This window comes from Equus przewalskii, chromosome 4 (genome assembly GCF_037783145.1).
Source record: "Equus przewalskii isolate Varuska chromosome 4, EquPr2, whole genome shotgun sequence".
Classification (NCBI taxonomy): domain Eukaryota; kingdom Metazoa; phylum Chordata; class Mammalia; order Perissodactyla; family Equidae; genus Equus; species Equus przewalskii.
The window spans coordinates 69,009,481-69,036,517 of record NC_091834.1 but is presented as its reverse complement, the minus strand read 5'-3'; the positions used below and the strand labels follow the sequence as shown (position 1 = coordinate 69,036,517).

General features: G+C 35.2%; 1 protein-coding gene and 1 long non-coding RNA gene across 8 annotated transcripts in view; one reads left to right on the top strand and one right to left on the bottom strand.

Annotated features, from left to right (window-relative positions):
- IMMP2L (inner mitochondrial membrane peptidase subunit 2) overlaps positions 1-27,037 on the top strand; it is an 848,424-nt gene that overhangs the window by 619,867 nt on the left and 201,520 nt on the right. The gene's annotated exons all lie outside the window — the stretch shown is intronic.
- Positions 447-25,526, bottom strand: LOC103565150 (uncharacterized). The gene is made up of 3 exons (XR_548224.2): positions 25,321-25,526; positions 1,429-1,481; positions 447-714 (listed from the first exon to the last, which is right to left on the bottom strand). It is a non-coding gene; the product is annotated as an uncharacterized lncRNA (long non-coding RNA).

The window sequence follows — 27,037 nt, the reverse complement described above, 5'->3', positions numbered from 1 at the left end:
CAGTGCTACAAGTGCTTTGCAGTACACTTAGAAATGAATGACACTGCAAGAAAAGATAATTTCTGACTAACGCCAAGGACTCTGGAGTATTATTGAAAAGCAACTCCCTGACCAGTTCTATTGAAGTAGGCTACTGTTACTCTCTAGGAGAGATGGAGTTTCCTCCTTGTGCCAGAGCAATTTATACTTCCACTTTTCATAATATGTCATAATAATGCTCCTTGTGGTGTGCCATGGGTAGTTAAGCACATTCGTTATTCCAAGATCCAAGCTTTCACACTACTGAATAAATGAAAATATTATGTGATCCCAGCCAGTGCAGCCAGTCTGAAAAGGGGCACAGAAGAAACAACAGGGGGGTGTCATCTCAGGTGTTTCTCTCTCTAGCCTGGTTTTCTAGGATTCTTTTGTGCGGTTTACAATGAAACTCTTCAAAAGGAGAACGATTAGAAGAAAAGCACCTTGTCCTTTATTGGCTAATTGGATAAGAAATAATGCAGAACAGAAATGGAGGGATGTGCAGAGATGCTGGTGACAAATCACCTCTTGCTTTGATCTTAGTGGAGGAGCTCCTGTTTTTTAGCAGACGAGGATCTCAGTGTGGATGTCTGCAGCTTCCACTCTCCCACTGGAACATGGCACTTACAGATGCTACTCTCTTGTGAAACCTCACCAGATGGGACTGAGCCTTCCATCCCCAGTGTAAAGAACCACCTTGTTTTAAATAACAGGGGAGAGGAGAGAATGGAATTGTGAAAAATGTATTTTTGTGCACCTGTTATGTATCACAGTTCAGCCAAGGTTACACAATGAGTAATATATAAAATAACAGTGAACAAAGCTTATCCCATTGAACAAAGCTTATGTTGGAAAGCATAAAACAGAAAATATTCTTAACCAAGAATGTCTCCTTTCAGAAGATTGACAGTTCTAATTCCTATTCCTTTTTCTCTCTCAAATAACTGATCATTCAGTAAATTATTAAAAAAAAATGTCAAGACGTCGGAGGAGAAAAAAGACATCAGGAGAAAAACTGTTGAAATCTAAATAAAGTTTGTAGTTAATAGTATTAAGCCAATGTTCATTGCTTAGTTTTGATAATTGGTCTATGACAATGTAGATGCTAACATTAGGGAAATCTGAGTGAAAGGTATGTAAGAGCGCTAATATTTTTATAATGTTGTAAATCTATTATTATCTCAGAATACTGTTTTAACAAAATCTCAGACCAGTTACTGGGGGAAGGGGTTGGCATGAGTGACAGCGATGATAATTCATGGGACAGACCGCATAATGATAATTTCCTTTTTAAAACCCCCAAGTATAATGAGAGCTAGAAGCTTAGGAAAGCATATTAAACATGAAAATACTATTTCAAAAATGTAGGAATATATGATCATTTCCTAGCATTTAGACTTTCAAATTTACCTGACATTTGCCAATCACCTCAATAATGCAGGGTAAATTATGGGATACTCCATCTGGAAGAAGCAAAAAGCCAAATTACTTCCAAAACCTTTAAAGGAATAGCTCTTCAATGGCCTTTCTATCTCAAAGACAACTCTCCAGAATAAATCAGCTATCCTCTCCCTTGTCAGCCCTCGGTGCTTCTCACATCACCAACATGTGTTGCAGCATTAAGCACATTCCACTGTGTCCCTAACTAGGGTGCCCACCTCCCAGCATAGGAGCCTATTTATTGTTTATCTTCCCTAATGCCTTAGTTCACAATAGGTACTTGTAGAATATGTTTTTTAAGGAATCAGTGAATTTGATTGTGGAAAAAAAATGTGCATGGTATAACCTTTTTTGTAAGAGCACCTTTGTTTCAGTGTCCTCCCTAGAGATCAAGTGAGGAACAAGCCATGAGATAAACACTTTCCTGAAGCCCTTGCCATCTTGATGGTGCTTGAAAAGATACCCTGACTGCTCCATGGAATTTAATGTGAATGATTCTGAAGACAAGTGGTACCTGTATCAGAAAAGCCTCGGGTAGCATAGGCTCAACAGATTTGCTGATTCTGCTCTCTTCCTAAGTTCTGTTTGTCATTTCTAATATTGAAATCCTGGTTACTTGAAGGTTTAGGTTAGTTGAATACACCTTGCCACAGTTTTACACCCCAGCCAGTTTCTGTCCCTTATGGCTCATTTCCGTGAGTCGTAATAGAGAAAGTCAATCAAAAATTAATTATACCAGTAATCAGTTTGTCATTTTAAACACTCTATTGAAAGTAGAGAAATGAAAGTTACGTTTGAAAGTAAATATACTGAAAAGAAAAAGTCATACAAGAGTCAGCAGGTGGACAGGAATCGTCCTCAGAAGGCCCTGAATTGGTTTCGGCTTCATCAAAACATCTTGTTCATGGAAGGTGCGTTTAGTATGCACCATGGCTGCTGCTGTTTGAAGGTTATTAAGTTTGACCTAGATTTTATTGGTGTTCACTCTAATCTACTCAATTATCTTTGGGGTTTGCATGTGTCTGTGGAAAAGATGAAGCACCGACTTAGATTGGCATATTGAGTGGTCGTAAAGATTTGATAAAATGCTAATTGATAATAATGAAAAACAGTCACTATCTTGATAAAAATTTATTTTCTTGTTCTTTTGAAAATTATTAGGGAAATTATTTTCTAGTGAAAAGAGGAGTCGCTTAATAAGGAAGAATCCTAGGAAGAGGAATATAACAATAAGAATCCTATTTCTTTGGTATTTTTGTAGCTCGCATATTTTAGATAGGAGCATGATGGTGAAAGGAACTAAAATTTTAGAATAATAGTAGGTTCAGGAATAGCTATCAGAGGTCATAGGTAATTCCTTCTCCTAATTCAGGGTCTGAGTGCAAATCACTCAGGACAGAAAATCTCCATTTTCTTAAATAACATCCAGAGAATACATATTTATAACTCCCTTGATAATAATTTCATAATCTGTGTTTTGAGACACCAAATTTGTCCACTCTCTTAAGCTACGTTGTCAAACTTTAAGAACTACAACAAATAGAAAAGGAGAAAAATGCCTGAGGGAGAGATTATACATTGAACATTGGGATATTTAGTTACTATTGTCTACTCTTGGCCTATTGTGAGTGGTGAGGTGGATGCTAAGGAGTGGAGCAGAGGCGGGAGAGTTAGGACACATTGTTGGAAAGGGTTGACCTTTATTTAAATAACAACAAAAGGGTCAGCAGCACTCCAGTAGTCAATACTTTCTTGATGTGTTTTGTTGTTTCCTAAGTCTGGTATGATTTTAGTTATATTCTCAAAATTGTTCCTTTAGCCCATAAATTCATGTTTTTATTAATTTCTTGTTATTCATTTGGGGATTTAAATTTTTTCTTTCGCTAGGCAACTGCTGTTTTCTTTCCTATTTTTTAATTTATAATACATTAACATGATTCAGAAATTTTTAAAAATGTAATAGAATGGAAGGTACTCTCCCTCCTTGCCTTCCATCTGCTTCTTCTCCCCACTCCTTCCAGAGACTTTATAAATGCATATGTGAGCAAAGAAGTATTCATTTACTGTATACTCCCACTTTTCTCTAGCATTTTTAATGGAGGAACATGGGCTAGAACCAGACTGGCTTGGGTCTGAACACTAATTCTCAGTTTCTTCATCTATGAGTTAATAATAATAATGTCATCTTCACAGGGTTTGTTAGGAAAGTTAAATGGGAAAAAGACTATAAAAAACATCATTATTTCTGACATGCAGATAGTGCTCCACGAGTGTGATTATCATTATTCATAATCTTTGAATGAAAGGGGGGGCATGAAAAGAAAAAGTGTTTTATCAGTTTCCTAGGACTGCCAGAACAAATTACCACAAACTGGTTGGCTTCAAACAACACAAATGTCTTCTCTCACAATTCTGGAGGCTGGAGGTCTGAAATTGAGGTATTTATAGGACCATGCTCTCTCCAGAGGCTCTGGGAGGCATTCTCCTCTTTGCCGCCTCCATCTTCTGGTGGTTGTCAGCATTCCTGGGCTTGTGGTTCTATGGCTCTAATCTCTTCCTCCATCTTCACATGGCCTCTCTTCTCTATGTTTGTTCCTCTGTGTGTCCCTTATAAGGACTTGTTGTTGGATTTAGGGCCTGTCTGCCCAGATAATGGAGGAGGATCTCATCTTGAGATCCTTAACTTAGTTCTATCTCAGAGACCCTTTTTCTAAATGAGGCTCTATTCACAGGTACAGAGGATTAGGATGTGGGCATATCTTTTGAAAGGACACTAATCAACCCGCTACAAGTGTCTTTTTGTAACTTATTTTATGAGGATAAATTTATCAATACAAAATGTGTTCTTAAGGACCATTAATGTATTGCAAACTGTAATATTGCAAATATGGAAGAATTAATTGGCATTTTATTTTATGTCAATGTTACATATAGTAAAAGTTTACTGGCAACCTATGAAACGTAAAATTATCAAACTGATAGAAATAAAACAGACATAAACTAAGAAAAAATACATGACTTTTGCTAGTACAGTTTTTTGATTGTTCTGCCACCCTTTGGTTCTATATGTGTATTTGTGTGGGGAAGAGGGAAGGAACCAGTCAGAGATTTAAAAAAGGGGAATATATTGATGAGTTTTAATCCCACTTGAGAGCAGAAACTCGAATTGGCTTGTCACATCTTCAAGAATTCACTTTTACTCTCTGTTGTAAATTTCCTACCCAATGGAGACCCACCTCCTCTATCTAATAGTAGAATGGCTTATTCATTCTGTAAAAGAAGGAAAGACATAGAAGATCCAGAGGTACCAGATGTGTTTTCTCTAAATCTTTTGGAACAAAAAGAGTAATGAAAATGTTAATTTTTTTGTTTGAAATCCATATGACTTTGCTTCAAAGAGTCACTGTTTCTATGAGAGAAAACTCTTGATGGCATCACAAGCATTCAAACAGAGGTGGCTTACTGTTAAAACTTCATTTCACCCACAAGTATCATCATAGTCACTCCAATGTCCTACAATTTTTGTATGACAAAATCATATGAAAAATGCACTGACTTCTAATACTGATTTTAATTTTTTTTTACAGTTGATTAACTTTAGCAAATCCACACATCCGTAAACGTAGTAAAGTGCTAGAGACATTGTATATGATATTAGTCTTTTAATAAACGTATTTTTAGTTGGCAGAATTTTAAAAGTATTGGCCATGTTAAGCAATTAACCTCACACTGGCTAAGAAATGCCTTTTTAGTCTTTTTAATTCACTACTCAGCCTATATGTTAGGAATGCTTTAGGAGATGGTATGATTTTCACTAGTAAAGAGCTTCCAATGTATTATTAAACTTTTCACCTTTAAAGCTTTTTCAAATATCATTCAGAGATATGCTTTCCTATATAACAGAATATTTTCATTTACACAAATTTGTTTTGTGGATTTTGAGGAAGGTGAAACTTAGCTCTACTTGGTATCTGCTAATCAACAAGGTGTATAGTTTTTTCTTGGCCCTTCAGTGATCATTGATGCTTAATGTTAGATCTGAAGCTGAGGGGCAGGGGATACGCATTGCCGCTCATCTGGTGTCCAATACCCAGTGGTTATTGATCTACCGGGACCTTCCTGGGCAGAAGTGAGGTTTCTGCTCCTACTTCTTTCTTATCTGACTGTGAGGAAGACTAGACACATCCTACCAATCCTAAGTCAGACTTCAGATTTTCTTTGACAACAGAACACAAAAAACTACACCTTCAGACTTTACTGCTCCCAGGGTTCTGCTTGACTCCTTCTCACTTTATGTCTTTATCATGAGATGGTCTCAACCTTCTAAAATGTCATTTGCCGCTATCCATTTCCTCTAGCCGTGTCTGTCCTCCCTGCCACTGCTGCATACTAGGATATGTAGTCACTTAATGGATGGAAAATAACAGGTTCTCATAGTGTGGGTTGGGAAGGGCTCCAGATTTGATGTCTCAGGACATTAGGGCAGTAGGAGAGGTGGCTACTTCAATTTTAGAGTGATTGTGGACCTTGATTATCAATCTAATCTAGGAGCAAATAACAACTACTTTACAGAAGGTCTCTGGCATTTAGTCAACTATTTTGTTTGCTTTCTTGTTTTTACATGACATTTAAAAACCCCAAGTACTGAATTGTATAAAATAAAGGTAAGAATTCCTCTTCCTAAAAAAGTGAGCCATTATCCTACTTCCATAAGGTGAACAATAACATTTAAATGTGTCTCCTTCTATAGTTTTTAATGTTCATAGAAGCATATGTGTATGTGCCTGTGTGTATTTTATTTTTCTGTATTTTAACTCAATATTTTGAATCTGAGATCTGCCATTAACACTATCTATATCATCACAAATCTAATTCATTATATGTAATCTATGCCCAGCATTACACAGTTTAAATGCATTGTAATTTTAAGCCATTTATTTATTGTTGAACACTTGTATTATTTATCACTTTTTGCTATCCAAATAATGTTGCAGTGATTATGCACATATGTATATCCTTATGCATTTTTGCAATTGTTTCTGCTGAAAAGAATTTCAAATTTGCTGGGCTAAGAGATTCACATGTTTTAAAATCTAATGGGTGCGGCCAAATAGTCTATTTAAAGAAAAAGGAGGGAAAGGACAAATGATTCAGGCTTCTTTGACTTAGAATGTGCTTGAGAGTTTTTGTCTTTGGTTTGTTTGTTTGTTTATTTGTTTCCTCTTTTGCGTTTTAACTGGATACTGGAAAGGAGTGTACTGGTAAAGGCTAGACCCGTGTTTTGGAATGTCTAACCAATATTTGTAACATCACGTGTGCTATAGGAACTCCTTCTGCCTTCCAGGAGGAGAAATTTCTCAATGTATTTACAGTGATTTCAGTAGAGGCAATTATTTTGATACATACTTGCTATCCCATCAAATGCCTCAAATAAATACATGAATTTTCCAGGAAATCTTGAATAGAAATTGAAGGATTAGACAGGTTAAAGTAGATAGCAGTAATAGTTGTCTCTTTCTTCCTGGATAAATGTGGATAAAGCTAGAGGAAATATTTGGTTTGTGTTGCCAGAGCAGAGAATGGGGATATTGTTGTCAAGATGGGGAAGTAAAAACATATGCAATTGTGTTCAGTGGTGAACATTTAATACCTGACCCCCAGAGGAATTTTCAAAACTCCTCTTTCAACCCCTTTTAGCAATTTGGTTTATTAGGAGTACTTAGCATTTACACATGTGAATCCTTTTATTTGTAGAGTTTCTGATGTACTGTTTTTTTTGTTTGTTTGTTTGCTTTGGTAAGGAAGATTGGCCCTGAGCTAACATCTGTTGCCAATCTTCCTCTTTTTGCTTGAGGAAGATTGTCACTGAGCTAACATTTGTGCCAATTTTCCTCTACTTTATATGTGGGATGCCGCCACAGCTTGGCTTGATAAACAGTGTGTAGGTCCACGCTTGGGATCTGAACCTGCGAACCCTAGGCCACCAAAGCGGAGCACATGACCTTAACCGCTACACTACTTGGCCAGCTCCTGTTTTCTGATGTACTGTTTAAGCAAGGATGAGTCATTTATTCTTTATTCTTCCATGTTCATGTCCATAGAGATAGAATAACTCCACATAATTGAAATTAGAGCATAGCTGCTAAAATCAAGTTTGCTGAATGCTTAAAAACCGTTGAAGGGAAAGGGAATTTTGGCACAAATTAATGTCTTTTGATTTACATTTGTAATGTATTTTTAATTTTACTTTTAAAGCTGAATTTAATTTCATGCATTTTTATAACCTCTGTCTTTTAGATTTAAACTACTCATCATACAAGATAGCTTAGGTAAATGGTGGTGAAAAAGCATGCAATTCTTGGTTGAGTAATTTCCTTTTCTGTATAAATACTCTAATTTTAATTTCTAGTTACTCACAAAAACCCATATTTATGGCTTGTCTTAAATAGTAAAATTATTCAAAAATACCTTTTAAATGTATATGTGAGATTGTTGATGGTTTATTTGGATGGTGTCTTGGATAAACATTTGGGTCTCTTCTCCTGCTTGATTCTGAAAAGCCCCACTATCAACATCTCTGTGAGAAGTCGTATGTACACATGTGAATGTATATATGTTTATATATTTTTATGTGTGTATATATATATATTTACAGAAATTTATGTATGTATATACACATATGTGATTATGTGTATTTATAAACACATAAACATCTTTCACATAGATTTAAGAATAAATCATAATGTTCTCTCTTAAATATCTTTGATTTTCACACATCCTGCAATCCTCCCATTAGGTACCTTCTCTATTAAATCTCATTAACATGAATGTGCAGGCAGAATATTAATATAAAGACTTCTCCTGAATCAAAAATATCTTCCCCAATGACTAGGCATAATATTATGTGTCCCAACTACCAGAATTATGTATTATCAACCAAAAATAATGAATGAGAAGAGAGGAGTATCAGGTCCCACACATGAACTCAACTGAACCTCAAATTTCATGGATGAGATCCGTCACCTTTCCCCAAAATATGACCAAATTTTCTACTTGATATAATAGTCTCCTCATCTCACAGACCTCAAACTATGGAGTCAGCTTTGATACTCCTCTTTCAATTCAATAATTAATCTATGATAAAAATGCCAGAGTCTCTCAGATATTTCCTTTCTTTTCACAATGTTGTCATCCTATGTCAAACTTTTCAACATTTATATTAATGAATAACTCCCTTACTGGTTATTCTCTACCCACCTAGCACCTAGCTCTGTGCTTGGGGACATAGGAATTGAATAAATATGTGTTGAATGAGTGGGTAGATTCATTTTAATAATCTATTAAAGTATAAGCCTCATCAAGTTATTATGCTGCATGCAGGTTTCTAGTGGATCTCAGATCCCAACAAGGGAAAAATCCAACTCCTTACTGTAGTGTTTAGGGCTCTTTAAGATATTGCTCTCATTTTTATCACTACTCTCCCTCTGAATCTCTGCTTCAGTCATGCTAGTTTTTAAATTTCCCCTCATATTTCATGCTTCATCCCAAGCCTGGTATGCATTATTGCTTTGTTCTGTGTTTTCATGACAGGGTTGCTTATTTAACCTGTCCAGTCTCCTTCTCTAAGCCTAAAGTTTAACTGGAGTTCCTGTACTTAAAAGTTCTCTTAGTCAGCTTTGGCCCACACTCGTGTCTCCTTCCTTGGTACTCCCATTAATTAACACTGCTACTTTTTCTTGAATTTAGGACTTCTTCTTCCAACTATGAGAGTAAGAATCTAGCCTTCCCTTACCTTGGAGAATGCAGATACCATTTATTGAATAGTGGGACTGGTAGGTGGAATTTATAAGCCCTCGGTGTCTGCAGGTGGAAGATGGAGAAGGATGAAAAGGCTACATGAATGAAATGGGAAGTTGTTGTGGGAGGGCTGCATCAGTATAGAGAGGTGCTCAAGAGGGCCTGGAGGTGAGGATAGGTCATCTTAGGCCCCCAGAGTAGCCTCTGAAAGAGAAGAAAGTTCACCAAAAAAGGCTCAAGAGATGAGTTTTTCCTTCTTCAAAATTTTGCCTTAACATAGCCTAGCCTGGTATTTCCTGGGCAGCAAAAGTAATGTCACAGCACTGTTTTCTGGCTGTCAATGCATTTGAAGTTCTCTCAAATACCTTAAGGTGAGAGTCATGTAACCTCTTTACACTCTATCATGCTGCATAGTCCTGTTTCATAAGGTATTTCTTTTAGGGCCATCAATAACTGAATTTCTGTGTAAAATCAACTCATTTCGCTGTCTCTGACTATCCAATTATTTGATCTACCTTGACTAAACTACTTATTCAGGCACCTAACCAACTGAATAAACAAAATCACTGGACTAATATCCTCAATTCTCCCAGCAAAGCACAGAACAATTAGGTCCCTGCTGACCACTTTTTATTTCATACTACTCTCCCACTTTTTTCACCTGCCTGTGACTCTGGCCTTCTTTCAGGTTCTCAAATGTCCTGGATTTCCTCTGGACACAGGACTTTGTATATGCTCTCAAACCACCCAAAACTTTCCTTTCCTTCTCTGCACAGTCCCCTTCACTCTCCCAGACCAGGTCAAGTTATGATATTGCCTTTTTAAGTGATTATTTGATTAATGTCCATCTTTCCTGCTAGATTGGAAGTTGCTTGAAAAGATAGACTGTGTCTGTTTTTGCTCATTTTTGTATCCTAGTTCAGCGTTACTCCTGTTATCTAAACCCTCTAAAACACAAAAGAACCCAAATACATATGCTTCTAAGCATAAATAGTTGAAAACAGGGCTTTGATAGTTACGCAGTTATCTATTTAGCCAAATATTAATTTTTATCTTTTATTCAATTAGGAGGGCATATTGACAGTTCTTTAAGGATAGGGTAACTTTCTCCCTCTGTGTGGTTTTGGAAACCTTAAATGCATTTTTAGTATCAATATTTTCCCAAGTTGTGTGAAGATTATACACAGAAAAATCTGAAACATTTTCAAGGCCTTTCACATTTCAATAGAGGGAGTATGATGATTTTACTACTTGACTTTGTTGTACACAGTTTTCTCATTAGAGTGAACTCTAAATCAGTTATCCAGCAAGTTCATATTAAAGGAGAGATGTTCAAAGAATTATGCTGCAAGACTTCTCAAAGAATACTTGTATGATTTAGTGATACTAAACTATAAATAACTTCGAAGCGGAGAGAGAAGTTTGATGGCTTAATAAGAAAGGGGTCAGGTCATTCTGGACACTGAGGTTGCTATATGCAGAGATACAGTTTATAAAGATAAGACTTTTCTCCTTTTGTAGCTGATTTTGTGATTTTCTTAGAAATAGCTGCTTTGACTTTCTTACTACTTTCCTGAGTTTACCCATAAACTAAAAGATATTTAATATTTAAGTGCAGCTGCGTAGAAAAAAGCATCCGTGATAAATATCTTCAACTCTTCCCTCTTGCTCATGAGCTACATCCAGTCAAGAAGCAAGGACTCAGTTCTGCCACATGAGTAAGTCTTGACTCCTACTTGTCCTTGACCTGACCATGCTAGGAGTATCTTAGCTCAGCACCAATAACCTCCTAGGCATTCTCCCACTTCCGGGTTCGGCCCCCACCCCACTCCTCAATCCTTCCCTCTTACCGTCGGCATGGTTGCTTCTAAAATGCAAATCTGATCACTCCTTCATTTAAAATCTTTAAAAGGCTCGTAACAACAAGAGATTAATATAAAAATTTTATTACAGCCCAGGCACTGTTCAAAGTGCTTTACATATATTAAGTCATGATTATGCCCTAAGACAGCAAACCTAGAAACTATTATCAGTCATCACTTTAGTATAATAATAAAGTTGATGTTAATTGAGCACCTCTTTTGACCAGGCACTGTTCAAGCACATGTATTACAATATTAACTCATCTGATCCTAACAATACCCCGTGAATAAGGACTTTTTTTTTTTTAATTTTGGGAACTGAGTTACTAATAAGTTACACTAATAAATAACTTACCCAAGGTCACATGGCTAATAAGTGGAAAGACAGCATTCAAACTCAGGCAGACTGCCTCCTCACTCAAGCTCTCTATTCCTTCTGTAAAACATTTGTCTGAGGCCTATGACCTAGAAGGCTCACAGCTAAAATGTTATACTTTAGTACTTTTGTTCCCATCAGCTAAAATGTATGCCTAAAAAAATCAGTTGTGGTTATTCCTAAACATGTTTATGCTAGCTGTACCTATTATTGTACACATCTAATTTAACTAAATAGTATACAAATTGATGAAATGTGTAAGAGGAAGAAACAGTCAATGTTTTGAAAGACTAACTTATAATGAGATTTCTTTTTTAAATGGCTGTCAAATGTGGTAAGACAACTGTGAAATCCTGGGGAGTCCAGAAGGATTCTGTATTCAGATTTTGTCACAAATATCTTTAAGTTTTCACTCCAATGTAAAGAAACTAAAACCGGGAATTATAAGCAGTGTAGTATGAGTATGGTTTAGAAAAGACTTCTCAGAACTTCAACTTGTGGACTTATACCCAAAGAGAATGACTCTTATCTCAAAAGGTTGGTGAATTAATTGTGCATCATGTGTTTTATAATACAATGATATGATTAAGAAATGAATGTATGATTTTTTGGTGTAATTCCATAAAAGCAATCTGACCTGACAGTTATCAATCTGGATTGTGTTGGATGAGAGGATTTCTCATCTCTTTGAAATATGATACCACATGTGCCATCACACCCACACTCTAGCCAAACCACAGAACTCAGGGTTCTTCTGAGGTTAACCTTTAAGGAGCTTTAGGATCTCTTATTTGCTGCCTTTGAACATGCTTTCGTTTTGTTCAAAATGCCTTTTCCTAATCTTCTTACTGCTAACTTTGATTCATCTCTTACTTTTAGATATTATCTGCCCTACAGTATCTTTCCAGACCTCCCCAAACTGGCGATATGCTCCTCTAAATGTCTGTTAAAAACAACTACTCAGAAAAAATATATTGTCATTAAAAATTTGGAGGAAATAATGAATGTATTCATCTTTTTTACTTTCTTTTTTCTGTTATGAGGAAGATGTGATAGGACAGATTTTAAAAATATAAAGATAAGTAATAAATTAAACTTTTCTAATCCTGGTAGGCTATACAGAATAAATCTACAGGGCAGTCACAGACTTGACCATTACTTAAAGATTAATATTACTGTGCTGAGGAGAGAACCCATATGACAAGGGAATCATGGAAAATTTTGATTTGGGAATGATCAGCTCCAAAAACTTGGTTTTTTTTAGGTATTGCGGTCAGGCTGATAATTTGTAGGAAGGAAAGTTGTTAGTAATGGATGTGCAACTTCAATGCAGGTTACAAAATATGAAACCTAACTGAGACAAGTAAATAGCAAAGTAGGGTTTAGGTGGATGTAGAGGTTTCCATGGCAAGCCTGTTTCATCTAATCAAAGCGGTATTTTGTAATCATGAAGAGAATATAATTATAAGCATTTATTATCTAAGTGGGATGATTTTTGATAAGGGTGAAACAGAATTGCTTTTATTAGAATGAGATAGGTATCCAATCAGAAGATATACAAATTATGTTATTATGTGGTTCTGGTGCTTAAGAGGGAACACAAGCTTCTCTTGGACCCACTTTCACTGGCAAATAGCCATTTAACCTAAGATGGGCTAGAGCTGCAAAGCTGAAGTACTTAAATGTTTTGCTTCTCTGGTGATCGTTTTATAGCAAGCCCCCAAAACAAGAGGTGAATTGAATGCAATTAGCTGTCAGTGAGAATCATCACTCCAAAGTGAAGCGGCCCCATACCATGTACACTGAAATATTGTCCCTGTAATCAGTAGAAGTTTGGTATGTGTACAAAGCAAGGGCTCCACTCTGGAGATTAGTTGAATTGAAAATATCTGGAGGAGTGGTTGCCATTGGCAGCTGACCATTCAGCTGAGCCCTTTTGCCCCAGGCTGCTAGTCCTATGAAGATAATTATGCATGATCTTGTCATTTTTTTGATCAATACCTTTCAGATGTTCCCCATTGCCTACATGACATAGTATATACTTCTTAGATTGATATTTTGGTTTTTCTACAGTCAGTCCATCCCCAACTTACAACCTACATCTGCTGGCTTCCATTAAACCACATTCCAGCCAAACTAAAAAATTCAGGGTTTTTCTGACATGAATTCTTGATTCATTTTATCATCTGTATACCTTTTGTCACATTTTGTACTACTCATGACCATACTTGTATTTTTCTAATTTCCCACATTAGGATCAGCCCAGTCAGAATTAATCTTTTTCTTAAAGAAGTGTAGAATAGTAGTTAAGTGCACAGACTTTTGTGTATCTGGGTTCAAGTCCTTTGTTGTTTTCTTTGTTTGACAGAGCCTAAATTACTGTCATTTAGCAAACTACTTTGTCCACAATAAGTACTCAATATGTAGTAGGTTATTATCATCATCATTATATCTTGAATCCAGCATTTATCACATTCTGCTTTGTGTTGTAGTTTCAATGTTCTTACTTCATCTCTTGAACTACGTTATATTATAGGATTCTTGAGGTCAGAGGCTTTGCCATACTTAACTTTTTCTTCCTCCTGACCCTCCAAAATCATGTATGTTTTAGATGCTCATTTTAATAAATGTGAATTGAGTTGAATTGATAGAAATGTACTTCGGTAGTCATGTTACAAATTACCATAAGTTACAGTGAATCAAAATACTGTAAGTTTTAATAATAATATTCCTGTGTAGGCTTAAAGCTTTCATGCAAGTCAGTCTACAAGGTCCATAAAATAAATCCATTCAGATAGTGCTGGTGACAAGTATCTAATTCTATACTTGATATATTTTGAGCTATTTTCGTTCATAGTTATAAATTAATACCATTTCTGTAAACTGTAAGCCATCAATTTTCGTTCAGTGTTTCCTTTTACTATCTGCTATGTTACTGAGTGAATTTCCTATGTAAAAATCTAAGACAAAATGGTCTTCACTTATGAAGATGGCAATTAATAGCCTTCTTAAATAATTATCATATATTCAATACTCGTATCCATGTTCCATTCAAATTTTCTAAAAATTTAGTTTGTAAATGAAGCTTCCATCAATGTGGATAAAATGCCCACAAGCAAAACTATAAAGAGAAGCCCTGAAATTTGGTTTTCACATTTTAATTTTTAAAGGCTAATTAACACAAACTAAGTCTATCACTGTTGACAAACTAACCTCTCCAGCTCTCAAATTTTTTATCTGTGAAATGACTGTGTTGTCTGAAGATTTCTAAAATCCTTTTCAATTTAAGGTATTATACGATTCTATTACCAAAATGAGAGAAACAGCAACCTCAAATTGTTTATCGTATTCTAAAGAGGACTGCTGCCAGAGTTCACACTCATTCATCCATTTAATCACTATATATTTATTGAGCAACTATGGAAAAGGTAGACGGGCAGTGTTTTAGGAGTTAGGAAGACCGTGTTGAACACAGCAGTTAAAGTCTCTGCCTTCGTGGAACCTATAGTCAAGTCAGGGACGGAGACAAAATCAAATAAACAGTGAGTTAGATTATGAAGGCAGGGAGCAGATAACTGCTATGAAGAAAAGTATGGTAAGAGATAGAAGATAACAGGAGGAGCTCTTTCAGATGGAGGGAGAACATTAAAACAGGGACATAGAACACAAAGAGCATTCCATGCAGAGAACAGCGAGTACAGCAAAGGGGTGGAATCCAGAGGACTCTTGTGTTCGAAGAACGTCAAAGAGGCTAGTGTGGTGGAAGTAGAGTGAGCAGGAGGAGGTGAGGCCAAAGGTGTAGTAAAAGGCCAGATCATGTAAAGCAGTGATTCCTGGAGGGGTGATTTTTGCCCCCCAGGAGACATTTGGCAATGCCTGGCAACCTTTTTGTTTGTCACAACTGTGAACGGCATGCTCCTGGAATCTAGTGGGTGGGAACCAGAGATCCTGCTAAACATCCCAAATTGCACAGGACAGCCCCTCGTGACTAAGAATTATCTGGTTCAAAATAGCTATAGTGCCAAGGCCAGGAATCTCAAATGTAAGGGCTTGTAGATCACAGTAAGAAATTCAGCTTTTATTCTAAGTGTGGTGGGAAGCCATTGGAAATTTTTCAACTGAGCAGGAAGATGACACGATTGGAATTGTGTGGAGAATGACCGACGATAGAGGAGAATAGAGACATGAAGGCGAGTGAGGAGGTGACTGCAGGAGTCCAGGGAAGAGATGCTGGTAGCTTGGAACAGTGTGGGAGCTAAGGAGGAAAGAAGTAGTTGTTGGATTCCAGGTGTAAAGAAAAGTGAACTCTGACTGTTTTTTCTTCTTAGCTATGGCTTTTCTATCTGGTTTCAAAGTTTTACAAGATGATTTATATCATTTAACAATTTACTTTAGGAGGGCAGCAATTGGCCTACATGGGAGAATATCAAGAAGATGTGTCTATGAAGGACTGACTCTTCAGTTTATACCTTCACAACAATATGAGAAATTACGTCTTTTTAAGATCTACTTTATCCACTTGAATCCAATTTCTTACAGGTCAGACATTCTCTGTACGAACTCAGTGGACATAGAAGTCAGTTTTATGCGGTTTAATATTATGCTGGATTACATTAGAAGTTTAATAAAACCTTATTAAAAGTAATTTCCTGCTCTTCCTATGTGAATTGAACATTCCCTGAATTTTCTCTTCCATAATGGAAAAGTCAGGCTTACACTCAAGAGCACATTTCTTGGAAGCTGAGAGAATTGCTCTTTACTTACTAGAGACTTAGATCACTGATAGCGAGTATTCAAAGATAAGTATGAAACAAAATATCCTGGGAAGCTTTGAGTAAACTTCATGTTTACAGCAAAGCCACTTGGCAGGCAGGTATTCTGATCCATAACCTCATTCATGCTTTGTAGTCCAGAGAATGCATAGGTAAGAGCTCTGCCACCATGTCATAGTCCTATGTATAGGGAAAGAAAAGCATCTTTTCTGACTTTCAAGCAGTTCACTCACCTGTTTACATACAAATACTGAGATTCTAGACATTATAATATGGGTTTATAATACAGGTTGATGTACGCTGTAGCAATTTGAGCTTGAATTAGCAGAATCCCTTATTTGGTACTTTATAAAGCTTATTTTATTCATATTTATTTTTTATGAAGCATAATCTATAGCTGTCAAATGTGTAATCTAGGATGGTAACTTTTAAGAAGTCATTATATTCTCTCTCCATAATACTATTTGTTTGAATGAAACTGTTCAATAAAAACATATTAAGGAATATTCGGTTAGAAAAATGATTGATGATTAAACTAATTCCTGTTGACATTGATTAGATACCACTGCTATTTTGATGTATTGATCATATAAAAAGAATTTCAGTTCAATTCAAATTTAACCAAATTCCTATTCGTTCTTGTGATGTAGTTGTATATAGAAATGTTATTTGTTGGTAATTAAAACTTAAAGAACAGTGACTTTAAAAAAATAAACTAAATGAAAGGCTACGTTCAAAAGATACGGCATCATGCTACACTTTGAAGATCAAATAGTTTCATAATCATTGTAGGCAATAAATAATGAATAGAGTTAACGGAAATGAATTCTCAACAAATAAAACTGCAGGCCTCCAAAAAGAACAGAGGGAAAAGAAGCAAATCTGTCAGTTTATATGCCTTGATTAAGGAGTTGTTTTTGTGTCCTAGAAGGCCTACTAAGAGGTTTGAAAACACTAAATCCTCAACTCTGAAACAGGAATACAAATGTAGAAGGTTTCTGGAACCTTCTACCCAAAAGAGGATAAGTTTCATTTTAATAACTCTATAGAACGGCAGCTAAGTTCTTTCATTAAAATCAACCCAGGAAAAAGAACTGATTTTGCAGCTGGAGAGTGTCTTCTCATTCTTTATGAATTATACGTGGGTAAGGACCAGAGAAGCCTCAGCCCCGTCAGCAGGTACCCCCACTCTTACATCTTTCTCTCTTAGTTTTAATCACAGATGAGGAGAAATCTTTGGGAAGTCAAGAACATGTTTTTTTGTTGTTGTTCTTGTTATCTGGTTTTGTGTTGTTGTTGTTTTTGCTTGTTTGTTTGCCTTTGCCTTTGAAGGGTGGCAGAAAAATGCCGCCCCAAAATATGCCCCCTTGACATAAGGATTATTTTGAGTTAAAGGGACTTGAAAAACAGCAAATGCTTTCTTCTTAAAAGGAAGAGGAGAAATTCTTATGTGAAAGATGTCTTCTCTGTACCAGAAGCAAAGTAACATTCTTAACATCAAGGACAAGAAGATGAGACAGAATTCTATACAAACACACCTTCTAAAATAATTCTTACCTCCCCTTAGCCTCCCCACATAAATCCAGTTAGTTTTCCATCACTGCCCTCTTTGTTCAACCTACTATAAAAACATGTAAGTTCTGCTATTTCTGTGGGTCTTCCTTCCTTAGGGGGGCTCCCATGTCATATAAAATTTACATAAATGTATATACTTTTCTCTAGTTCATCTGTCTTCTATAAGTTTAATTATTAGGGAAAACCCTAAGAGAGAAAAGGTAAAAGTTTGCATCCCTATACCTTCCTTATCTGTGGAATGAATACCAAACTTTTGGACATTTAAATAGGAAGACATTTCAGTAACATTACTTAAACAGAAATGATTGTGTTAGCAGGCATCCTACTGGAACTAATATTTGACAAATCCTTTGCTTAGTACGGTGAGCAGCTAGTTGAAAACTCTTTGGTGTAGCAAATGAAGGCATTTCTGTGAACTAGATTTGCTCTTTATCCCCGCTGCCCCCTCAACATGTATTGATTGGTTCCTTCCATCTAAGAGGGAAGACCACCAAATGGGAGGACTACTGGAGAGATGACCCCCAATTAACACTCCTAGCTTTAAAAGTTGTGTTTGTGTTACGCTTTTTTGTTGCTGTTTTTGTCTAGTTTCACTGCTATGGAACTATTATTAGCTTGTCTTTAAATCTTTATATTTTGCCTTTATATGTGTACATATAAATATTTGTGTTTTATGTCTATTGTAATTACTTTTTGATATGAAGCTACATATAAATTACAAAAAGGTGTAAATATGGTAATATCATAACGCTTTGTTTAGAAGTGCTGTTTGACTTTTCTTCTTTTTATCTTTGCTCTTCCTTCTTTCTCCTGTCTTTGTATTAATTACCCCAATCCCCCACTCATGTCTATAACCTCTTGTGTATCCCCAATATAATTTTCTTTATGCTAATACAATGTTTCCTTTATTCACATTTACATATATAGTGATGTTTTGTCATTGTTTTTTCACAAAAGTGAAAACATATCACATGCACTTTTCTGTTTTTCTCATTCAATGATACTTTTTTGTTTTTTTGATGAGGAAAATTGGCCCTGAGCTAATGTCTATTGCCAATCTTCCTCTTTTTGCTTGAGGAAGATTGTCGCTGAGCTAACATCTGTGCCAATCTTTCGCTATTTTTTGCATGTGGGACACCACCACAGCATGGCTTGCTAAGAGGTGTGTAGGTCCTTGCCTGAGACCCAAACCCATGAACCCCAGGCCACTGAAGCGGAGCACGCAAACCCAACCACTATGCCACTGGGCCGACCCCTCAACAATACTTTTTGGAAAATCTTGAGTTAATTAATAATTCTGATTCATTCTTTTTATGGATTGTATAGCATTCTATGGTATGGACATACCTTCATGTATTAAACCATGGCCCTGTTTATAGTTATTATTTTTGCTTATACTTTTTTTGCTACTTTGAACAATGTTGTAGTAAACATTGTTGTACCTGTGGCTGTATATAGTCATTTTTATGTCATTGTATCCCAGGAGTGGAATTGCTAGATCATAAGGCAAATGAATTTTTAAAATTTTATAGATGTTGCCAGGTTGCTTTCCAAAACGACTATAACTCTTCCTATTTATACCCACACTGTGAGAGAGTATACTTTTCCCAACACTCCTGCCAGCAATAGGTTTTATAGCTCTTTTTGATTTTTTAGCTGTTGGTTATAAAGTAGTATCTTGTGTTTACTCTAATTTGATTTTCCTGACTACTAGTGAATTTGAGCAGGTCTTCACATGTCTCTTCTAAAACTTACTCATTCATATCTTTTACCCATTTTTTATTGGATCAGATCATTTGTCTTTTTTCTTTATATGAGTGACTTTGTGAGGGCTCTTTTATTGTGCAGATATTATTCTTTTGTATGTCATATGCGCAACTTATTTTTTCCCCAAACCTATTGTTAATCTATTGACTTCTAACTTTATTTGCGGTTCATTTTGTCTTTTGAAAGTTTTGAATTTTTAAATATTCAGGTATTTCTATATTTTAGAACTTTTGATTTTTTTTAATTATTATTTTTTTTTTTTGAGGAAGATTAGCGCTGAGCTAACTACTGCCAGTCCTCCTCTTTTTTTTTGCCGAGGAAGCCCTAAGGCCTAAGGTCATGCCGCTAGGAAGTGGCAGAACTGGAATTCAACCCAAGTCTGTCTGGCATGGAAGCCCGCATTGATTTTCCCTCTGCCACACTGCTTTCCTGCAGTTATCTATTGTTCCTATTTCTAAAGAGATATGTTCAAGGAAGAGCCATTGTTTGGTGAACTCTTTAGCTCTGAGGCATTCATATTTTATTTTACTAGTAACTAATCCAAAGGCTTATTAATTTTATTTTTAAGAAATAAAGCAAATAGTATACATTTCTTTTAATACTGAAAAGTTAAGGTTGTAAGACTGAAATCAGAGGAAACAGATGGGAAATTATTCATGGTTCTTCTAATATCTAAACATTATATGACCTTACATTAAGAAGCACTGAAATGTGTTTTTTCCCCCTCTGTAACTAGCATGTGGGAAAAACCTGCGAAAAGTAAATGATGAATGATGCAGACATCCAGGAAATTATTTCAAGAAAGGACATTGTAAACAAGTGCAAAAATACCATTTATAATAAATATTGATTTTTTTGAAAAATAAAGTTCTACATTACAGATTCACTATTTTATTTAAATTGGTTTGCTCGGAAGCCATGCATGGAATAATGATATGAGTCACTATTTCTGTTGGTGATAAGATCCAGTTTAACAATAGGTAAACCGATTATGGTATTTACACCTTTGATATCACATGTAATTGATTATCATTTTAGCAAAAACTAATTTAAATATATGCAAGTTAGATACATTCATTTTTTTACAATGTGGAGTTATCTTTTCTATATTCAGATAGTTGTATAGTGTGCTATAATGCAATAAGATATTTACCTACTTAAAAATTTTTGACCCAGTATGATCTAAGGTAAATTAATATTGGATACATTATGATAGCGCATAGAATATTTAAGAGAAAAATCAATAATAATATCTTTAAAATAAAATAATTTAAGTATTTAATTTTTCTATATAATTATAATTACCGGATGCCTTCATTAGATAGTGACATATGAAATATTTTCCTTAATTTATGATGGTATATCTCAAGGAAATAATGCACTACTGAGGAAAAGTACACCTTTTTTTCCTGTAAGTGAATGGGATTTGAAACCCACAGTACCTTCTTTACCAGTTAGCTTTCATCTGTTCTTCATATCTTGATTCAAATATTCATAATGCCTTTCCTGACTATTCCAGCCTGAAACAATAACATCCTTTGAAACTATGCAGTTAGCAACATTTGATGTTCATTCATTTATTTACTTCTCCATTCATCAATTATTTTCTTGCAGATGCTTCCAACTTTTTAAATCTCATCTATGGTAGTTTAAATTGTCATGTGTATTTCCTAGACCATTTACGTTGCTTACGTTTAGAATCATGGTATAAGTCATAATCTTGTTAGAAAGGACAGGATCTTATTCTTTTCTGTGCCCTCACCAACGTCATTTATACTGTTTCACATAGTAGTCATTCAGTAAATGTTTATTTATACCAAGAAAGCAAAACAGAGTCCCTACTGTCACAGAGTCCAAAACCTTATCTTCATGAGCTAACCATAATATATAAGGTAATACAGCATAAACTGACACCTCCTTGCTAGGTTGATCAACATAGCCTAAGTATGGGTAATATACATGGCATGATCTAGCATGGTTGGAATTTGATGTATGGTAAATATCAACATCTTTCTCAAATTCTCACTGACGATTGTAGTGATTTTTATGGACAACCATAGATATTTTTAAGATGTATGTTTAATAGGAGAAACCATTCTATATATTAAGGAAATTGTCACATTTATGCCCCATAATCCAAATTTATAAAAAAATACATAAGGAATATTCATCACTAAAAAAGTTCTTAGTTGTACTATGAGCATTCATACTAAATTCATAAAATTAATTCTGTAACTTTATTATGAACCTGTATAAATCTAACTTCTAATTTAAATGAACTAAATAGATTTGCTCTGATCACCTAGCAACAGTCTCTAGTCTATTTAGAAAATGGCGTTTCATTTTTTCCAGTGAAAACATGTTAAGACTTATTCTTTGGAATCTCAAGTAGTTATGATCCATGGTGGAATGGAAAGGAAATTATGGAATCTGGTTTCGATTATCTTTGCCCTGCCATTAACTACTAGGTGACTTTTCCTAAATATTTTTTGCCTCTGCTTTATCTGTATGAAGAGCAGTTAGATTAGATCATTGCTAGGGGCTTTCCAACTGTGATCCTAAGAAAGTCATCACTTACGCTTAACTATAGGTGATTCAACTTCCTAGAAATATTATCACCTAATTTGCTTCAATTCACCCTCTATTAATTACATACACTTTGTTTCTAATTCAGTACAAGCTCCAAGGAAAGGAGTATTGAGTCTCCATACTTCAGCATTTAATTACTAAGCAAACATAACAAGTGTCAGCAGTTAGGCTCAGAAGAGAGAAGGGATATATTGAGTAGCAAAACAGCTTGTCATGTTGTGATACCAAAGAAATCTTTGGAGTTTTTAGAATACCATCTCTGACCATGGATTTTAAGAAACAAAATTTAACTTGATTCATTAAAGAATTTTAGGCTTACTTCTCTGCTTAAAATCCTTCTATAGGGTAAAATAGGCATCAATGGCTCTTCATGATCAGGTCCTATTGAAACGTCAGTCTCATCTCAGAGACCTGATCTCATTTTGTCTAATATTAATATATCTATTATTTTCATGATTTATTATTTTATTATTATTATCAAGTTCTCTGTGTCCTTTTGTGTATCTCTCTCATAACCATAGAGCTAGGATTTTTCCCTAGATGGACAATCATTTTTTTCAATTAGCTAGATTAGTCCATTTACTTTTATTATGGTTACTGATGTATTTGGATGCCATTGTATTTTGTGCTTTCTACTGATCTTGCTTTTTCTATTTTTTGTCCTTTCCTGCGTTCTTTTGCATTAACTGAGATTTTTAAATTCTATTTTCTCTCTATTGGTTTATAAGTTATAGACTACATTTCCATTATTATTCTTAAAATGTTTTAAATGCATACTGAACAAATTCCAAAGATACTAAGTGTCTAGTCTTCACTAGACAAATTCAAAAACCTTAGAAAAATATATTTTCAATCTCTTCCCTCCTTTCTTCCTTGTTATTAGTGTAAGTCCTTATATGGCAGAGAGAAAAAGAAAGAGAAAGAAACCTTGCTCTCTCTGGTCTCTTTTTATAAGGGTACTAATTCCACCATGAGGGCCCTGCCCTCACCACCTCATCTAAACCTAATTATCTCTCAAAAGTCCCTGTCTCCACTTACCATAACACTGGGAGATAGGGTTCAAGATGTGAATTTTGAGGGGACATAACTTAGTCCAAAACACAAAGTAATTCAATGAAGAACGAATGGTCTTTTAAAATATAATGCTGGAAAATGCAAAGAAAAAAGAAATTTGATCCTTTTTCCTTACCATATTAAAAAAAGTCCTAAAACTATAAAACTGGAAAAAAATAGGAGAATATCTTTATGACTTTGGATTAAGCAAGGGTTTCTTACAGTATAAAAAGCATGTACTCTAAAAGAAAAAAATGGTTAAATGGACTTCATCAAAATTTTAAAAATATTTATTCTTTGAAGAAAGAAACTGTTAAGAAAATGAAAATAACAAGCCACAGATTAGGGGGAAATATTTGCCAAAACACATATCTGATAAGAGTTAAATCTAGACTATGTAAAGAAGTCATACAACACAATATAAGAAGATGAACCACTGAATTTAATTTTTAGGAAATTTAATAGATATTTTACCAAGGAAGAAAACAAATGACATATAAGGACTCAAAATCATTAGTCATTAGGGAAATGGACATTAAAACCACTGAATGTCCCTAAAATGGCTATAATTAAAAAGAATGATAATTATCAAGTGTTGGTGGTATGTAGAACGACTGGAACTCATACACTCCGGTACAGCTGCTTTGGAAACCAGTCTGACAGGTAACTGCAAGGTTAAACGTTCGAGTACCAGCCATTTCACTCGTGGATATTTACCCAGGAGAAATGAAAACACACATCCATATAAATCTTCATACTCAAATGTTCATACCTGCTTTATTGATAATAGCCAAAAACTGGATACAACCCAAGTGTCCATGAACTATTGATTGATAAACTAATTGTGGTATTTCTATATAACAGTATACTATTAAAAGAAAATGAGGCAACTTACCAATACATGAAACAACATGGATTGATCTCAAAAGCATTAGACTAAGTTAAAGAAGCCAGAAATAAAAGAATACATATTGAGTGATTCCATTTATATGAAATCTTAGAAAAGGCAAAACTGTGATGACAAAAATCATCTCAGCTGTGGCTACCTGGAACCAAGGATGGAGGTGGGGGCAAATTTTCATGCAGAAGGGCATGAAAAATCTTTTTTGGGTGATTCAAGTGTTTTATATCTTGACCTAGTGGTTATGTGACTGTGTAATTTTTAACATTCATTGAATTGTACACAAAGTTGCTGAATTATATTTCAGCAATTTAAAATTATACACTAACAAGTGAACTCTGCTGTCAATTTAATTGTTATTCCTTTGAAGATAGTCCTTTTTTCTCTGGCAGCCTTTCAAAAATTTGGGGGGCGAGGGGGTCTTTAGTGGTCTGCAACTTCATTACAATGTGTCAAGGTGTGGTTTCCATTTATCTTACTTGTGATTCACTTTGAGTCCAGAATTTGTGAATTTACATTTTCATCAATTCTGGAAAACTGTCTATCACTATCTCTTCAAATATGGCCTCTTGTCTCTTCCTTTGGGACTCTGATTATACTTAGGTTACATTTTCTAGTAATGTTCCCCATGTCTCTTTAACATCTCTCATATTATTCATTTCTTTACCTAAGTAATTTTTTTAGATATATATGCCAGTTCATTACTTCTTTCTTTAGTTTATACTAATATGCTTTTCAATTCACCTATTTAATAATATATTTTAAGTTTTAGAAGTTCTGTTTGGTTCTTTTTCAAATGTCGGTCTTTTTAAAATAGTATATTGTTCTTTGTTTATGTTTTTAATTCTCTTTTTAATTTTTAAAATATTTAAATATGCATAATTTATGTTCTATATTTGATAGATCTGGCATTTGAAGTCCTTGAGGGTCTAATTCTGCTGTTTATTGTTTGTCCTACTCATTAATGCTAGCTATATTTTGTGAGTTCTGTTTTTTGGATTGTGAGTTCCTATTGGCAGGACTTACCTATAGAAAACTTGAAAACTTGAATTGAGGGATTATCCCTGAAGAGATTTTTATTTCCTTCTGCCAGATTCCTGGAGCTCATTACAGTTAATACTCAACTTTCCCAGACTGCACAAGCGGTGTGAATTTGAACCCCAATCTCACCTGAGAGCAGGACGTGGATTCTCAAGGGAGAATTTTTTCCCTTCCAGAGGCCGACCCTAGATGGACAGTGTCCTTCTTATTTCCCTTTCCTGATGGTAGATCACTTTTTTCTAGTCCAGTCTAGCAGTGATGATAAAAGAGATTTAGTTCCAACTCCTGATCTTGCAGAGTCCTGAGCCATTAACTCATGGTCCCTTTATGACAATGAGAACCCAGAGGTCTAGAATCCAGTAAGCATCATCAGGGCAGCCACTACTTTGGACAATGAGAACCATCAATAGAATAGTCTGAAAAATGCAGAAATAAAAATACCTCAATCATGGGGCCAGCCCGGTGGCGCAGCAGTTCAGTTCGCACCTTTGGCTTCTTGCGGCACATGGTTCGCTGGTTCGGATCCCGGGTGTGGACATGGCACCATTTGGCACGCCATGCAGTGGTAGGTGTCCCACGTATAAAGTAGAGGAAGATGGGCATGGGTGTTAGCTCAGGGCCAGTCTTCCTCAGCAAAAAGAGGAGGACTGGTAGTAGTTAGCTCAGGGCTAATCTTCCTCAAAAAATAAAAAATCAAAAAAAACCAAACCAAAACAAAAAGAGAACATCTTAAAATAAAAATACTAATAAAAAATACCTCAATCAATCACAAATTATTCATACTGATTATCTAGGTTAAGAATATGTCTGTGTGTATTTGAGAAACAGTTTAAATATGAATTTGTTTCCTTCCTGTGGTGTCAAGGATTACATCAACAATTTTGTATTCAACTGATGACACTCAAAAGATTCAGAGACTTTAAAAAAATCACATCATTTTCAAGGTCAAATCAAATCGGAGGCAATCATTCATTCCATAAGCCCTAGGTAACTTGTCTTCGGAAAGCTAGTACTAAAAATACTTTTTAGTAGACAAGTAGTTAGAATACTATACAGAACTCATTTTTGAGTGTCAAAACTGAAATTATTTGCAAGCCATAGATACATACAACCTTGCAGGCTGACACCTCACTTAACTGTTAAATCACCTAAAAGATTGTCTTGTCTTTCTTTTATGTGAATTCAGGAGCACAAAGCTATTTAAAATTCCTTCTCTAGAGAAGTTCTATTAGGAGTATTATATTTCTTTGGCAGTCCTAAAAGGAACCAGCTCGATATTTTAACATCATGTTTTTTAAAGCTACTTTGAGTTATCTTTTAAACAGTTAGATTGAAACCTGAGAGATAAAATATGCACTATGTATATAACATGAATTTTACCAGGGTTTTACAGCTCGAAGAGTTCTTTCACACCTGTCCAGTATCTAGGCAAACCGCTCTCTATTAGCGCAGCAACATTCAAATGTGCAAGTGATTAGTAAGTGAAAGCACAAATAGCTACATGACACTTTCACCTACTACTCTCTGCATGTTTGAATATGCACAAACAGATAGATTGTGTTTTCACATTAAGTTTTAGAGTATCCCAGAAGGGTATAAGAATAAAAGAAAAATAAGATTCATTATACCATTAAAAATAGTCTACAGTCACAGTGCAAATGTGGCGAAAAGAAATTATTGAAGCGTAGCTCAGGTAATTTTAAGAGACTGATGCTAATAGATAGTAGAGGCTAAACACATTCTGAATTTTGAAATGAAAGAAAATAGTGGACAAAGGAAGACCATAGCGATAATAACTACCACTTAGTGGGTTCTTACTATACATCAGAACTGTTGAGTGCTTTAC